This window comes from Pseudophryne corroboree, chromosome 3 (assembly GCF_028390025.1).
Source record: "Pseudophryne corroboree isolate aPseCor3 chromosome 3, aPseCor3.hap2, whole genome shotgun sequence".
In the NCBI taxonomy this organism is placed as follows: Eukaryota; Metazoa; Chordata; class Amphibia; order Anura; family Myobatrachidae; genus Pseudophryne; species Pseudophryne corroboree.
The window spans coordinates 794,918,818-794,937,237 of record NC_086446.1 but is presented as its reverse complement, the minus strand read 5'-3'; the positions used below and the strand labels follow the sequence as shown (position 1 = coordinate 794,937,237).

The 18,420-nt window shown below is 45.2% G+C and overlaps 1 protein-coding gene and 1 pseudogene across 1 annotated transcript in view; both read left to right on the top strand.

Moving 5' to 3' along the window:
• The window catches only part of LOC135056898 (VPS10 domain-containing receptor SorCS3-like), a 1,027,710-nt gene that overhangs the window by 282,848 nt on the left and 726,442 nt on the right, over positions 1-18,420 (top strand).
• On the top strand, positions 17,304-17,422 carry LOC134895273 (5S ribosomal RNA; annotated as a pseudogene).

Sequence of the window (18,420 nt, the reverse complement as noted above, 5' to 3'; positions counted from 1 at the left end):
TCACTGCCTCTGTCACATGCAGCCCTGTCCTCACTGACACATCACTCATCTCCTGATATACTCTGTGCTGCTGTGGACTTTGCTCCTCCCACTATATAACTCTCAGTCTGTGGCTCCCTACTGCCTCCATTCCCTCCTCACATCATGTCACTGCCCCTGTCACAAGCAGCCCTGTCCTCACTGACACATCACTCATCTCCTGATATACTCTGTGCTGCTGGGGACCCTGCTCCTCCCACTATATAACTCTCAGTCTGTGGCTTCCTGCTGCCTCCATTCCCCTCCTCACATCATGTCACTGCTCCTGTCACATGCAGCCCTGTCCTCACTGACACATTACTCATCTCCTGATATACTCTGTGCTGCTGGGGGACCCTGCTCCTCCCACTATATAACTCTCAGTCTGTGGCTTCTTGCTGCCTCCATTCCCCTCCTCGCATCATGTCACTGCCCCTGTCACATGCAGCCCTGTTCTCACTGACCCATCACTCATCTCCTGATATACTCTGTGCTGCTGGGGATCCTGCTCCCCCCACTATATAACTCTCAGTCTGTGGCTTCCTGCTGCCTCCATTCCCCTCCTCACATCATGTCACTGCCCCTGTCACATGCAGCCCTGTCCTTACTGACACATCACTCATCTCCTGATATACTCTGTGCTGCTGTGGACTTTGTTCCTCCCACTATATAACTCTCAGTCTGTGGCTCCCTACTGCCTTCATTCCCTCCTCACATCATGTCACTGCCCCTGTCATATGCAGTCCTGTCCTCACTGACACATCACTCATCTCCTGATATACTCTGTGCTGCTGGGGACTCTGCTTCTCCCACTATATAACTCTCAGTCTGTGGCTTCCTGCTGCCTCCATTCCCCTCCTCACATCATGTCACTGCACCTGTCACATGCCCTGTCCTCACTGACATGTCACTCATCTCCTGATATACTCTGTGCTGCTGGGGACCCTGCTCCTCCCACTATATAACTCTCAGTCTGTGGCTTCCTGCTGCCTCCATTCCCCTCCTCACATCATGTCACTGCCCCTGTCACATGCAGCCCTGTCCTCACTGACACATCACTCATCTCCTGATATACTCTGTGCTTCTGGGGACCCTGCTCCTCCCACTATATAACTCTCAGCCTGTGGCTTCCTGCTGCCTCCATTCCCCTCCTCACATCATGTCACTGCCCCTGTCATATGCAGCCCTGTACTCACTGACACATCACTCATCTCCTGATATACTCTGTGCTGCTGGGGACCCGGCTCCCCCCACTATATAACTCTCAGTCTGTGGCTTCCTGCTGCCTCCATTCCCCACACAGGATGGCAGGGGTACTTGCACAACAGCTGTCTTTGGTAGATAGTCTTAGAGCTGTTTAGGTAAGCTATCCCCAGAGTGCTGGTTCATGTAAGCTCCTTTAATCAGATTCCCAGCTCCTATTATGTTACATTTGTAGAAATATGTGTGCACACGTTCTGAACACCATTGATGGCAGAATTTATTTATAACTTAAAATACAGTATTAACATTAAAAGTTCATCACTTATTTGCAGATAATTTTATCAGCAAAAATACATTGAGTGATCTCTCGTTTTCATGTGTATTCGGGTGCGGCATACTGTACTGTACATTATGTAGTTGTGACCAAATTGTAAATAAAAGCCATTAAACATTACAATTACAGACATGTCCATAGAGCCCAATTACAGATGTTTTGAAAGATCTGAGACAGGAGGCAGATAAAAGGGAATCAGGAAGGGTGGGGAGCAGGGGCCGCCTTACGGTGCGAAACGCGTTATCATGTTCCCTGCACTTGCCTCCTGCGATCTCCTGGAGGGGAGTCATAAAAGGTAGGCCGGTACATAGCTCATGTAGGGGATTTTAACATATTTAATTTAATTTTTCCTTGTAAACTTTCCCCTCAGGGGTCCCATGCGGCACCAGCACACCTTTTATCTCCTCCTGAGGGAACGTTCGTTAGACTTGACATCTCTGCCATTATTAAACCATCCATTATTCAGGTCACCCGGCCCTTTACCTCTAATTGCTTTGTAGATGACCTTTACCGGGGCCCTGATGTGTAGAAGAACTCGTGAGTCCATCAATCTTTGGTCCTGGTGGAAGCCCCACAGCAAACGGGAATCTCTGAAGATAGTCAGTTTACTAATTTTAACCACACTCATGATTTATTAATATGCCTGCTCGCCGCAGATGCTGTTTTTAAGTCTTGGCCGAGGTTCCCAGAGAATCAGCACATTCGGAACAAGACTGTAGAGCCCGTTGACATTTCCTGGGATCTGTTAATTAATTGTTCTGAGTCTTTAATCACAAAGGAGCTTGTTTTCCATATGTTTGTTCCAGTTTGCTTTCTATCCATCGGGAATGTACAAAGTCTTCCCTGCTATGTATAAAATCTTCATAATAATGTATCTGACTTGTCGGGCCGAGGAAAAAAGGTGAATTAAACGCACAATGAATGCAGAATATATATATATATTGTATTGCCTTGCACCACTTATACATTTAGTATTACGGCTTTGAGTGCTGTCGTGTTGCCTTTTTATATATATATATATATATATATATATATGCGCATCACGCCATCTCATATACTTATTCTGTACCAGTGCTTCCCTTCACATTACGGAATGGATATAAGGGAAGATATAGGGGAAGAGCCAGTTAGCTTTGGGATGAGTTGTGCTTTGAGGAAAAGCCCAGGGCTATTCAATTACAGACATGCATTCAACCCCCAATCAGCTCCAACACGGCATATAATGCTCATTTCTGCTAGCTCACCTCTGTTTAGTCTACCTGCCCCATAGACTTATCCATAATGGAAGCCTCATCTGTGTATGAACCATAAAATATTAATTTCTTTAGTTGTATAGAATGCCTATAGGGTCCGTCACCTACCTGTTCTCCTACACAGCGAAATGCGTCATTCACAGTCTTCTGTGCGGCATAAAACAGTTGATGAGAAATGTTGAGTAATCAGTTTTTCCTACCAATAACTTGTACAGTAGGAGTTGCAAACACTTTCTGAATGCAACATTTTCTCTGATTGAGAAACACTGATTGGAATCCCCCCCCATATTTCTAACCTCAGCCCACTCCACACTGCTGTACATCCACTTCACTCTGTCAGTGACCACCACCTCTCTCCCGAGTTGGTGACCTCTACCCATTGACTTCTCCAGTGTTTCCCCAGTGCTGCTGCCCGGCTCAAGAACTCACCCTCTATCAGACTCTCTACCTCTATGCAAAGCTTCAGACAGGCTTTCAAAGCTTATTTCCTTACCAAAGCCTATTAGATCTCACCTTACGCTGTCACTTTCTGTCCTAGCCCACTGGTTCACATCTCTTTGTCACCCTTGTCTGCCCGTCCCTCTGTAGATTGTATAAGTACCCACAAGCAGGGCCCTCTTCCACAATGTACTCCTCTTTTCCTCCCTTTTGCCTATCTATCCCTCCATACTTATAGTGGCCATGAAGCTGCACCAATATATCAGGGCACAGGTCTCAGCCAGCGCTGACTTTGTTGTCATTGTGTATATAAGCACAATTGTTTATTAATTATAATTAATCATAATGTTCTGCACTTAATGTCTGGTTATGGTTGCACTTTATCTATATATGTACTCTGGAAGGAATTGTGGACCCTTTGTGGTGCCCTCTAACTAGAGGTTATAATTATTATTAGGCATTTTTGGGCAGTAACTTGACCTAGACCTAACTTTGATCTTCTTCCACTTAAAAACTCAAAATGAGAAGATGTTCTTCTGTTCCCTGTAGGGTCGGTGCTCGGGTGTTTGGCGCCCTCTTGCAAACTATAAATTTGCACCCTCCCTTACTTCACAAAGGGACAGCATCGCAAATAAGAGTGTGGTCTAAGGAAAGATATTTTCTATCTATCTATCTATCTATCTATCTATCTATCTATCTATCTATCTATCTATCTATCTATCTATCTATCTATCTAGATGAAGAACGCACTCAGAGGCTGCTAAACGGTGTATAAGTGGATTTAATTAAGTCAACATTTCAGAGATGTACTCCCCTTCCTAGGGACAGCAATCCACGTCTCCGAAACGTTGACTTAATTAAATCCACTTTTACACCATTCACCAGCCTACGAGTGCCACCTTCATCTGTATTCTATTATAGAGACACAGGTCTACTAAGGAGGGCACAGGAGCAAGTAAGCCCTAAGGGGACATCACAGAGTGCCGGATTCATTGCAAAATGAATAAATGCGCACACACACACGCACACACGCACACACACACACACACACACACACACACACACACACACACACACACAGTTGTCAGTATTACAATAAATAAATCTACGCTTGCCGCACACTAGGCTGGGAGGGTTTCTGCAAGTGAGAAGACACACAACGCTCCTGCAGCTTGCTTGTTGTGTTATGACAGGTTGCGTCCTTCCGCTGTAGGCTGGGCGTGGCAATGGTGACAGGAGATTTTCAGCGTGTGCGCAGCATACTATCTTGCTGTGAGAATCTTGCTGTGTGTAGCGCAATCACGCCGCCTTTGCGGTGTCATGAAATGCTAGCCTGGATAGCATTTCATGACACCGCGATGGTGGCGTCATTGCGCTACATACAGCAAGTGACGGGAGTTGCTGGGGGTCGGCGAGAAGGGGGTGTCGCGTGGCTGCAGATGGATGGCTGGTGCGGTATGCATTATAAATAAAAGTTAGCCGCAGCTGACTCGTTTTGTGCCCCTCCGTACCTGGGGGCCGCTCTGTACCTCAAGCCCATGAGGGGTGTACCCTTTGTACCTCACCGGGCCTGGACAGAACACAGGGGTGGTGACAATGACTGGGACAGAACACAGGAGGGGTGACAAGAGTGGTCATTCCGAGTTGTTCGCTCGCAAGCTGCTTTTAGCAGCATTGCACACGCTAAGCCGCCGCCTACTGGGAGTGAATCTGAGCTTATCAAAATTGCGAACGAAAGATTCGCAATATTGCGAAAAGACTTCTCTGTGCAGTTTCTGAGTAGCTCGAAACTTACTCTTCCAGTGCGATCAGTTCAGTGCTTGTCGTTCCTGGTTTGACGTCACAAACACACCCAGCGTTCGACCAGACACTCCTCCGTTTCTCCAGCCACTCCCGCGTTTTTCCCAGAAACGGTAGCGTTTTTTCACACACTCCCATAAAACGGCAAGTTTCCGCCCAGAAACACCCACTTCCTGTCAATCGCATTACGATCGCCTGAACGAAGAAAAAACTTTTTAATGCCGTGAGTAAAATACCTAACTGTATAGCAAATTTACTTGGCGCAGTCGCACTGCGGACATTGCGCATGCGCATTAGCGGCTAATCGCTCCGTTGCGAAAAAAAATAACGAGCGAACAACTCGGAATGACCCCCAATGGTTGGGACAGAACATGTGGGGGGGGTGACATAGTGACAGAATACAGGGGTGGTGACAAAGATTGGGACAGAACGCAGGAGGGTGACAATGACTGGGACAGAACACAGAGGGTGGGTGACAAAGTAAAAAGTCACTGTTATGTCCCTGACGGCCGGCGATATGCACCCCCCCCCCCCCCCCCGTCTTATTACCTATGAGACCTGGTGACTGTCGACTAATGAGAGACTTTCAGGTATCTGCAATAATACAAGATCCCGGAGTCTCTGTGTATATGTTAACCCGGCCGCTGCGGCGATGCCCCCACGTTCCCTCCCCCTGCAGCCTGCTCAGTGACAAGAACTTACATCCGCGGCCCGCAACCACCTGCTGGTGATGCCGGGTTTCTGGCTCCAGCGTTGCCCACCATCTCAGCCCACGACTGCGCGGTGACACCCGCCGCTGTAAGGAGTCTGGGGTCTTTCTGATTTTGCCGGCCGCACGGGAGAAGTGAGCGGAAGGGTGAGCGGTCACAGCAGCACCAGCAATATGAGGCACTGCAGAGCGAGACGGGCTGAGTCAGAGGGGGTTGCTATAGTCTGGTCGTCTGTCTCTATCTGCACAGCTGCCGGCGCCGCTGCCTGACATATACGGTGTATTATAGGCGCAGCTGCCGGCAGCAGAAGGGGGGGCAGGGATGCAGAGCAGGCAGAGCGCCTCTCCAGCCAGGCGCCTACCTGCTTTGCATCCCTTTGCTGAGCGGGTTATGCCGGGCCTAGTTCCCTGGTTATACCGACACTATCGGAAAGGTTACGGCTCTTCTTGGACCAAACATTTGGGGCAGTGTACACAGTTCACCCCTAGACAACCCTCGCCAGGCAATTCATTACTTCCCAGAGTCACTGCCACACTGCACGGCCCAAGAAACTGCATTACCGTGTGCCACCTGCGATAGATTTCTACAAGGTTTTATAAATGGCCTTCATTTGTCTAATGACTGCAGTGAGTTTTTGCACCTACTAATTACTAATTAGCCCGATATCAGCTCGCATGCTGGCAGCGTCGGGTATTGAGTTGCAATTGATCGGAAAAGTGCTGTTTTTGAAGTTGCAAATGTGACTTTTGCTGGGTTACTCGCTTGACGGAGACCAATCTTACGGCGTTCTCGGCGATGGCCCCTCCGGTTGGTTCTACAGCGCACGCAGATGACTTCTGTTGCCGAACGCAACCGGCTCTGACAAGGATATTTTGTCATACAGTTAAAACAAATTAGGTTTCAGAGATGTGAAAGTGAACTTCGTCTTGGGGACAACGTGTGTAATATTAATTATCATAACTGCATGAGGAGACTTTCCCACTTAGAGTGGAATTGCTGTACCCGTGACCACAGCCGCCACCGGGGAATTCTGGCTGATGAAACGGTTCTGCCTGAAATCACCAGTTCTTATTATTAACTCTCTGTGCCTTATTTCACAGTGCACGATATATAATGTATTATCTTATGTTACATTGTACAGACTAGAGACGCTTGATTTTTCTTTTTTTATAATGGTTCGGTTGGCTGAACTTGCGAGGAATTCTTTAACTTTATACAGACCAAAAATTTCAATTGAAATTCAGGAATGGCGGCCGGTCGGCCGCTGCCAAGTTCCAGCTTGTTCAAAGTTTAGTACTTCTCAGTTTGCAATAACGTTCAGTGGTGGCCATTCCGAGTTGTTCGCTCGCTAGCAGTTTTTAGCATCCGTGCAAACGCTATGCCGCCTACCACTGGGAGTGTATTTTAGCTTAGCAGAAGTGCGAATGATGGATCGCAGAGCGGCTTCAAAAAAATTTTGTGCAGTTTCAGAGTAGCTTCAGACCTACTCAGCGCTTTGGATGACTTCAGACTATTCAGTTCCTGTTTTGACGTCACGAACACGCCCTGTGTTCGCCCAGCCACGCCTGCGTTTTTCCTGGCACGCCTGCGTTTTTTTGAACACTCCCTGAAAATGGTCAGTTGACACCCAGAAACGCCCACTTCTTGTCAATCACTCTGTGGCCAGCAGTGTGACTGAAAAGCTTCGCTAGACCTTGTGTGAAACTACATCGTTCATTGTAAAAGAACGTCATGCGTGCGCATTGCGCTGCATACGCATGCGCAGAAGTGCCTTTTTTTGCCTCATCACTGCGCAGCGAATGAATGACCCCCAGTGTTCACTTAAAAAAAAAAAATAGTGTAGAATACTATAAATTGTAGCCGAAGGATGCGCAGCTGCGGCGGTCTAACCTGATTGGAGTGGTTGATTGTAACGAGATTGAGGACCTTAAAGCAGCCAAATTGGATCAGATTTTGAAAGGGTTTAAATCACTCAGGCATATCCAGTAATGATTTACATTAAAGGGAGCCCTATTTATCATACATTCGTTTTTTTTATATCACCACCTATCACTATAATTTTAAAAAGCACAGGTAAAAATATAAGTAATATGTATTTAAAAAAACATCAAAGTTATTTAGCAGTCGTTATGCGTTGGCAAATGATTTATTCAAAGAATGACGCCTCTACTAAATGAGATTAATCTAATCTATTATCAGCATTCCGAGACGGTGATTTCAGAACAGGTATTGCATCCCGAACACTGCAATACATGTTATAATGGCTTCTCTATATATTGCCAGCCAGCAAACTAAAGATATGTGTCCTCCTCATTCACCTAGCATTTACACGCCATTCAACATAGACGCAGTATCATGGATGTTAACGTCTTTTTCTCTCCGCACATCATGTTTTTTAATGCACACCAACAGACTTGTAGTGTTCTGGGGACTAAGGGGGACATTTATTAAGCAGTGATAAGAGCGGAGAAGTGAGCCAGTGGAGAAGTTACCCATGGCAACCAATCTGCATTGAAGTAACATCTATAATTTGCATAGTATAAAATAATACAGAGCTGCTGATTGGTTGATGGGACAACTTCTCCACTCTTATCACTGATTAGTAAATGTCCCCTTTAGTATTTGTATTTTTTATTTTTTTTGCAGTTGCGGCACTGTAAATTCGCACGATGCTGTAATGATTGGCGCAACTTATTCTCTGAGTTGCATCTTTTTCATGCAGAAGCACTGGCAGTGTATTGGGTTTGCGAACCTTGTGCTTTTGTGGCATTAGCAGTGCGAAACAGACAATTGAGTCAATTATTGAGCAAAAAAAAAAGACGCAGGTCGCAACTTTGTTGCATTTTTCATTGGCGCGCCACACAGGGCTGTTTGGATCAATTTGGGGGTCAGTCCGAGTTGATCGCATGCTGCAACTTTTTTCTGCTCGTGCGATCAACTTGACGCCGCCTAATTGACGTGTATTTTAGCATAGCAGGGCTGCGATCGCTTGTGCAGCCCTGCTATGCTAAAAAAGTTTCCTGCAAAACAAGACCAGGGTCAGACTTACTTACCGCGTGCGAAGGATCCAGCGACAAAGGTCCCGGGATTGACGTCAGACATCCGCCCTCCAAACACCTGGACATGCCTGCGTTCGGATCTACACTCCCGGAAAACGGCCGGAACGCTACCCCGCTGTCAAAAGAACGGAACACCTCCCCGCTGTCAATCTTCTTGCGATCGTTCTAGCGATCACTCTCTTCTTTCTTCTGGTTGCTGCCCGGCGACAGCCATCGCTGGGCAACGACATGCGTGGGCATTGCGGCCGCTACGCATGCGCATTTCCGACCCATTCGCACCACAGCGAAAAACTGCTGCGTGTGAAAGGGTCGGAAAGACCCCCCCGTGCGATTAATCCAGCGATGCAGGTCCCGGAATTGATGTCAGGCATCCGCCCTCCAAACACCTGGACACGCCTGCATTCGCCGCACCACTTCCTGAAAACGGTCAGTTGCCACCCACAAACGCCCTCTTCCTGTCAATCTTCTTGCGATCGGCTGTGCGAATAGATTCTTCGTTAAATCCATTGCTCAGCAACGATCCGCTTTGTAGCCGTACAACGTGCCTGCGCATTGCGGTGCATATGCATGCGCAGTAGTAACCTGTTCGCTGCGCTGCGAAAAACGTCAGCAAGTGATCAACTTGGAATGACCCCCTACAGTATGTGAATTTGTGTTTGTTCTGGACATGTAGCAGTGGCCAAGGTGTTAATACCGCTGGATGGTGGGAAGAGAAAACTAGGAGGTCTGAGAACGTTCCTCTCCATAGAAAAGTATCTTTATTTACCGCAGGATAAATGGTCAGACACAGAGAGAGTCACATTTACCACCAGGGCTGGAGAATATCATCATGTGATGGAGTCATAGTGTCCAATAGACAAGACAAGTAGAATCCTTTAGGCAGTTAATGTACTACAGAATAAATGGTGTGTTGTAGCACACTCAGCCCAACAGGAGAAGTGCAGGGTGAACACAATACTGCAGGCAGGAGATGATTACCACACCGGGGACGGACTGAGGACAGTCTGTAAGCTCAGGGAGGTGACACTTGCCATGGAACGCAGAATAAATGTAGACTTCTCAGGAGGAGATTGGCAACAGGAAGCTGGCTGAAATGTGTAGTGCTCCAAGCCGGAGCAACGGAAGACTTGCAAAAAATGCTGGTACAGGGTTGAGACTTGTAGAACACTTGAGATGGTATCCGAGTGGTAGGTCGATGTTGATTAGGTCGGCAGTCAATAGTTCGACCATTATTGGTCAACATTGACATGGACGACACATGAAAAAGGTTGACATGTTAAAATGGTCGATACGGGAAAGGTCAACGCATGAAGAGGTCGATATGACTTTTTAATTTTTTTAAATTTGTAACTTTTTCACACAGTACTTTACCATCCACGTGGAATATGATTAGTGGAGCAAGTAACAGGCACTAATTGCAGTTTCTGGTCATGCTAAGCAAGTAACGGCACCAAAAAAGTGTAAAAATGTCATGTCGACCTTTGCATGTGTCGACCTATCCAGTATTGACCATTTTAATGTGTTGAGCTTTTCCATGTGTCAACCATGTCAAAGTCAACCAATAGTGGTCAACTTATTGACTGGCAACCTAATCCATGTTGACCTATTGATCCATAACCACTGAAGACAGGAACATCAATGCATGCTGAGACTGGAGTAACCTTGTCATACCATAGCTAGGATCAGGAGAACCTGCTGAAACTAGTATAACTTCTGGCACCACCATAGACAGGTACAGCGGATGTGCTGAGGCGTGCAGTACCATAGACAGGAACATCAATGCATGCTGAGACTGGTATAACTTGCATCACAATAGACGCTGGTTGACTGTATCGTTCTAAACTAGAGCAAGATGGCGGCTCCAGCTCCTAATGCAGAGTGCTTCTAGAAAACCTGTCCTGCAGTACATGTGAATGGGGAACTGAAATTAAGTGGCAAAGTTTAGTACACAAATGCTGGTTCTCTTGTGACGATCTCTGATACAGTACCACTGGTGATATAACAATGCTATAACACTTTATAATAATAACCCAGTAACAGCAGCAGATTTACCTCCAGGGAGCCTCTGCCTCTACTAGACACCCCCCTTTATACAGCTTGCCCCCAACCTTCTGTCCCTTCCCAAGCAGAACATGTCAGTGTCACCCTACACGTTTCATCACCTGTTTCTATACCCCTTTTTCACCTCGTTCAGTTTAGCTTTTCCCATCTTAGTTATACCCATAGTAATTATAATTCTTGTTATTTTTGGTTCCAATAAGAGCAGGTCTAATCTGCATTGTGCAGTGAAATAAAACCTCTACTGTGTTTTCAAAGTCTGGATTTGATTTCCGTTCACGGTGGGCTCTTTCCAACCATGCGGCAGCAGCAGAATAACAATCTTTCCAAATCCCCTTATGAATTGTACAAAATTAATTAGAGATGATTAGACATTCATTGCATAGGACTGATATGTTTTCTGCAAAATGGTTTGAAAATATGCAGATGCAGACAGCAGCCATCTTACCAAGGATTTAGCATAATCACCTACAGTGTTGGTTAGACCCGTCTTCCCCACTGTGAACGCAGTTAGCCCCGCCTTCCCCACTGTGAATGCACAGTTAGCCCCGCCTTCCCCACTGTGAACGCTCAGTTAGCCCCGCCTTCCCCACTTTAAATCATGGTCTTGCTACAACCAGGAGAGAGTTTGTGGATATTTGTGCAGTAATGGTCGTTTTTATAATAGTTACTGTTCGTTCTATAGAGATGAGCCCCGGCCAGCGCAAGTCAATTGCCGCGACTTAGCCTGCCTGTGAACCATGCAAGTGCACTGTGTACTCACCTACAATCCACAGGATCGCATGGTGGGCAGTGGCAGGGGCTGCAGATCAGTTCAATTTTCAAATAGGTGAGACACACCAACTGTCACCAACTGCCACCAACTGTCACCAACTGCCATTTCAAACTGACTGACTGGCAGTTGCTGTGCCTCCCCTATTTGAATTTTGAACTGAGCTGCAGCCACACCTCTGGAGCCGTTCTCACAAGAGTCGCACGCAAGTGTGAATAATTATACCCCTGATGCAAGGCCAAGGGGAGGAAGGGGAGGGGGGGGGGGTCACATAACTGTTCATCATTTTACTTGTGGGGCAAATTTACTGGAGGCCGCATTTGCAAGCCCCCTCTTCTCGGGCATTTATAAGCACAAAATGTTAAATTGCAATAATATTAAAAGCAAAACGCATCCCGCTTTGCTTTTAAAATCACTGCCGTTGTAGATGTTGGGCTTAAACACACCGAGAAGCTGCCACATAGTAAATCTCTCCTCATGACCAGTCCTACACCTGGCTTTTTACAGATGGTCCCTTGGATAGATAGATAGATAGATAGATAGATAGATAGATAGATAGAGCACACCTTATATGTCATACATTACACAGACACACAAACACACACACACACACACACACACAAACAAATACCATGCATGCAGCTCTGCGTAGATGGGGGCGGGACTGGGTTGAATGTCTTCAGGCCCCTCCCACATGCAGATTTCGGTTGGGATGAGGCCAAAATGACATTAATCTAATGGAATCCTGTAATATTGGCCCCGCCCCCTCACCACTGATCAGTGAATCGTTGCATTTTGCCATGAGGTGCGGAGACTAATAATGCGCCATCATTGAAAAAAAAGTCAGGGGGGTCTCTGGGTACTCAGAAACCTCCCCTGCGTGCACCACTGCACAGATATACAAGCGTCGCATATCAAATTAATTAGGACAGTCTCCAGCAAGAGAAGAAAAGAAGCTTGACGCCAGTGCTGTAACTAGACATTTTAGCGCTTTGTGCAAGAAACGGCATTGGTGCCCCCCCTCCCTGTATGCAAAATAGGGGCAGTGTGCGCCTTAGGCGCACGCAAAAAATATAGGTCCGTGGCTTCATGGGGAAGGGGTGTGGCCCAAAATATTATAATACCAATTCATATTACGGTGCACAGTAGTCTCCATTATTCATATTACGCCGGACAGTAGCGCCACTACACTAGGTAGAGACGATTTTACACATTACGACAGACAGATTCTCCTTTTACACATTACGGCAGACATCGTCCCCTTTTTACACATTATGAAAGACATAATCCACCTTTTACACATTACGGCAGACATCGTCCCCTTTTTACACATTACGGCAGACATCGTCCCCTTTTTACACATGACGGCAGACAGCGTCCCCTTTTTACACATTACGGCAGACATCGTCCCCTTTTTACACATTATGAAATACATCATCCACCTTTTACACATTACGGCAGACATCGTCCCCTTTTTACACATTACGGCAGACATCGTCCCCTTTTTACACATTATGAAAGACATCATCCACCTTTTACACATTACGGCAGACATCGTCCCCTTTTTACACATTACGGCAGACATCGTCCCCTTTTTACACATTACGGCAGACATCGTCCCCTTTTTACACATTATGAAAGACATCATCCACCTTTTACACATGACGGCAGACAGCGTCCCCTTTTTACACATGATGGCAGACAGCGTCCCCTTTTTACACATGACGGCAGACGGCGTCCCCTTTTTCTGCATTACGGCAGACGGTGTTTCCTTCTTATGCATTACTGCAGACAGCATCCCCTTCTTACACATTACGGCAGAAGCATCCACTTCTTACACATTCAGGCTCCTCGGTGCAGCTGCTGGCAGATTCCAGGGAGGGGGAGGAGGTAGCCGCAGCAGCGCACTGTAATTGGTGGCGCCACCGCATGCAGCTGTCCCTCTCCTTCCACATTGGCTAGCCTCCGCCGCTGTGAATGCTGGGATGAGGGAAGCGCAACTCAGCATTCAGAGCAGCAGCAGCCAGCCTATGTGGAAGGAGAGGGACAGCTGCAGCGGCACCGCCACCAATTACAGTGCACTACTGCGGCTCCCTCCTCTTCCTTCTCAGCTGCTCCTCTCCTCGATCCGGCACACAGGCGCCTTGTAATGAGTCAGTTTGACTCATTACAATGTCGCTGGCTTTAGGCAATACGGGCAGTTGTGCCCTCAGGACGACTGTGCTGTGTGCCAGGCACACCTGGCACACACGTAGTTACGGCCCTGCTTGACGCTAGCAGAGTCTCAGGGGACTCGTTGCGCCGAAAGGGACTGTTTGGCAATCCCTTCTGTATGGACTCTCTTCACCTGTCTGCAGGGATATCCCCCGTCAGTGCCCCATTGTTACCGGCAGACCCCTGTGAGACCCAGCCAATCACAGGTGCTCTTGTAGCTACAGCACAACGGGCAGCAGAAAATGAAGCCTTAGATCATCTTTAGTGTTTTCCTAAAACAAAATGAAAGTTTGCAGCTGCAAATATATCAGATAGAGCGGTGACAGGAGAGATTGCACTTTCTGAAAGGTAATTAAGTCCAACTTATTTTGGGTATAATTTCCTTTTCAAGTACCTTTTCAAATCTGACTGAAGTAGAAAATGTTATTAGACGCTATTAGAGTTATGCAAATAGGAGTCACGAAATAAACTTTAGTGATTTGGCAGGCGCCCAGTGGATGACGGAGCAGAGAAATGTTTTCTTTGCTTTCTTGCAGAGAAATTAACGCCATAAAACCAGTAATACAGTCATATTCAATAAAAGATAATTAAATGGAAACATAAGCAAAAATAAAACAATTTCGCCAGAGCACAATGCGTCCTTCATATATAAATCTGTGGACGTGGCAACCTCAGTGCGCCCTGGCAAACTCTGAATGTAGGAAAAGAGTATTTGCGCAGTTAATGCGGTTTCAAAGGAAACAGGAGACTTTTTGTTTTTCGTTTTCAATTTGAATCCCTGGGTTGATAATAAAATAATTGCAATTGATTTCATTGTAATTACCTTTTTGTTGCCTTCTGGATGAAACGTAAGCGTATATTAAAAGTCTTTCTGTTCCCCTTGTGTGTTGAAAATTTCAGTCAGCAACTATCAATTAAAGCAGCAATCGTATGTAGAAACAGGTGTGTGTTTTTACAATAAATCAATGCGGCGGGCTATAAGAAACAGCTTGGTAATTACCTTGTTTACTTGTGATCAGGTTGTTATTAATGACTGATAATTCTCCAGAGATTTTCAGTGTTATGTGAATGTCACGGCAACCACAGTTGCGTGGCACATGATGCTGAGAGCAGAGAGGCTTTGGAATGCCCCTCTGAGCTCTGTTTTCACTGTGATTTCCTTGTCTTCCTTCTCTCATATAACATGACATGCTTACACTATAGAGTAGATTTACTAAGGTCTTTCAAAATGAAAAGTGGTGGTGACTGTAGTATTGAATTCTAGAAAATGATAGAAAGAATCTGGTTGTATAGGCAACACCAGCAATGATCTTTTTTAGAAGATTTGGGAAATGTACCCCTCTGAGAGGATGTGCCTGTGCACAGTAGCTAACTGTGCCTGAGCCTGGCAGCCATCCTGTTATCCCAAAGAGAGATTTTAAAAAGGAGATTTGAAGCAGGAGTGGTAAGAAAAATTGCTGTGAAATGTAAGCTTCAAAGGTGCTTTACTTGCCTTGTACAGAAATAAAATCTACAGTATGTGGGATTGCTGCTTTTATTTGAAACAAAAATAGTCTCAGATCTCTGCTCACCTTCCTTTCCCTATTTACTACTATGGCAACAATATTGCAGTCTTCTAGGTAACAGTTAACTGATGATAAAGTTTGAGCGCTGCATAAGAAACATGAATAACAATGGCTACAGTTTATCTTGTTAGTGTGGTTACTATGACTGAGGAAAACAAGGGGGCAGATGTATTAAGGGGGGGATGTACTAAGCAGTGGTAAATGTGGAGAAGTGAGCCAGTGGAGAAGTTGCCCATGGCAACCAATCAGCATTGACGTAACATTTAGAATTTGCATACTATAAAAGTATACAGAGCAGCTGATTGGTTGCCATGGGCAACTTCTCCACTTTTATCACTGCTTAGTACATGCCCCCCAAAATCTGGAGAAGTGATAAAGCAGTGATAAGTGGAAGGTGATAACGCACCAGCCAATCAGCTCCTAACTGTCATTTTTCAAATTCGCAATGATTGGCTGATGCGTTATCACCTTGCACTTATAACTGCTTTAACACTTCTCCAGGCTTAATACATCTGCCCCAAGGTGAGTTATGATCTTTGAAACAACGGGTATAGTCCTTTGAAGAAGAAAAAGGACAAAAAGCAACTATAGGCCTTTTCCAGGGCACACTTGAAAAATTTGAAATGATGAAATTATTAAAATATAACTTTTATTATTATATACTTAAAAAAGAGACGAGAGCAAGCATCTACAATTAGGGAACATTAATGTCCACAAGTACTAATGTACTGGATTATAGGCGAAATAATGGTGTGAGTGAGCGAAAATAAGTGATCCCTCATTCAATGAAATAATATACTATGCTTGTATTCTCTATAATAGAGATTTTGGTAGAATGAGGTCACTACCTTGTATACAGATTCCTCTTTGTCCACCCTTGCATTATGACCATATATCAATATGCCCGAACTTCCGGTTGTACGGACCGCGGCCGCCGGCGCCTCACTCCTCAGCTCCTGTCCTTTCCCCTGGCTCACGGATATCCTGCCTAGGTTGGGTAAGACACCCACCGGCCCTAGGTCGGAAAACGGGTTCCCTCACCCAGCCCTAGCTCTTCCCTTTTTCGGCCCTAGGACTCACCACGCAGCTAGCAGGGGACGTTTTGAAAGCTTTAGATTTTGATATATTCATACTATTTATGGCTTTGCATGTCTAAATACCATTATTGATATATGATTACAATGCAAGGGTGGACAAAGAGGAATCTGTATACAAGGGACTGATGCACTTATTAAGCAATTAATCTCAGAATTTACAATATTGGATAATACACTGGACCCTATTATTTGGTATTGACACACTGCTTTACTTCCAAATATTTGTGGTTATTGCCAGGCTTTTTTTGCTTTATTACCTCATTTCAAATTGTTTCAAAATATCTCCTGCGGTACCTATTGCCTGCTATGATTCTGTTATAAATGTATGGGTAGCAGAAAGATCTTTAGCATTCAAACTGTATAGGATTGAAAATACTGCTTTACTTCCAAATAATTGTGGCTATTACTGGGCCCTTTTTTTGCCCAGACTATCGCCTTATTTCAAAGTGTTTAAAGCATTTCCTGTGGTACCTGTTGCTTGCTACAATCATGTTATGAGTGTATGAGAAGCAGAGAGATCTTTAGCATCAATTCAATATTGCTGCTTATTTAAACTTGGTGCACCCATCTATGAGGGAAATACGCAATCATCAGTAAATGCAATGGTAAATGATATCTTGCGGCTACCATTACTCCTCTTACATAGACTGTTATTTGCTAGATTCGCCAGCAACAATCTGGCAGTCTGATTTTTGACCACATAAAAACCCAATATTTAATTCTGTGATTTATATCTTGGGTCCCAATACAATCGGAAAACGGTGCGCCTAGGAGACAGATTTACCTACGGTCAGACCGCACTGAGTATGCCCAAACTCGTCTGATCTTGGAAGCCAAGCACTGCAGGGCCTGGTTAGTACCTGGATGGGGAACCACCAGGGAATACTAGGTACCGTAGGTATTTTATTCTCCAACGCATAACATAATTTTGGGACCCACGGCAGGAACTTGACTTCAAGTTCTGGCACTCATTGACTACATTAGACCCGAGGTAGTGACCTCATTCTACCAAAATCTCTATTATAGAGAATACAAGCATAGTATATTATTTCATTGAATGAGGGATCACTTATTTTCGCTCACTCACACCATTATTTCGCCTATAATCCAGTACATTAGTACTTGTGGACATTAATGTTCCCTAATTGTAGATGCTTGCTCTGGTCTCTTTTTTAAGTATATAATAATAAAAGTTATATTTTAATAATTCATCATTTCAAATTTTCAAGTGTGCCCTGGAAAAGGCCTATAGTTGCTTTTTGTCCTTTTTCTTCTTCAAAGGACTATACCCGTTGTTTCATAGTTGTTATAACTATTTTCCGGGAGCACCACCAACCATTTGCTGAACTAATTATTATAGTAGGCTATTACGTTGGTTTGATAATATTTCCAATCCACTGGATCACAATTGTCATATCCTGTGCAGATTTACATTTTTTTGAGTTATGATCTTTGCTCATATAATTATTCTGTATGTGTTGTTAGCAAACTAAGGGGGACATTTACTAAGCAGTGATAAGAGCGGAGAAGTGAGCCAGTGGAGATATTTCCTCATCAACCAATCAGGAGCTCTGTATCATTTTATAGTATGCAAATTATAGATGTTACTTCAGGGCTGATTGGTTGCCATGGGCACTTCTTGACTGGCTCACTTCTCCGCTCTTATCACTGCTTAGTAAATGTACCCCTAAGGGGGAGATTTACATATCAAAGAGAGAGAATCAGTTGAAAGAGATAAATGGGTCTATTGTAGCCCATACACTTGTGAGATAATCGGTGCTAACCTTCGATTTAGACCGCATCTGTGAGAGAAATGGAAGGATTGTGTGCACATTTTAGGTACCTTGCGACGCGATGCGCGGGCACGCTGGTCGAATCTCGCGTCTCAAGATAGTATGT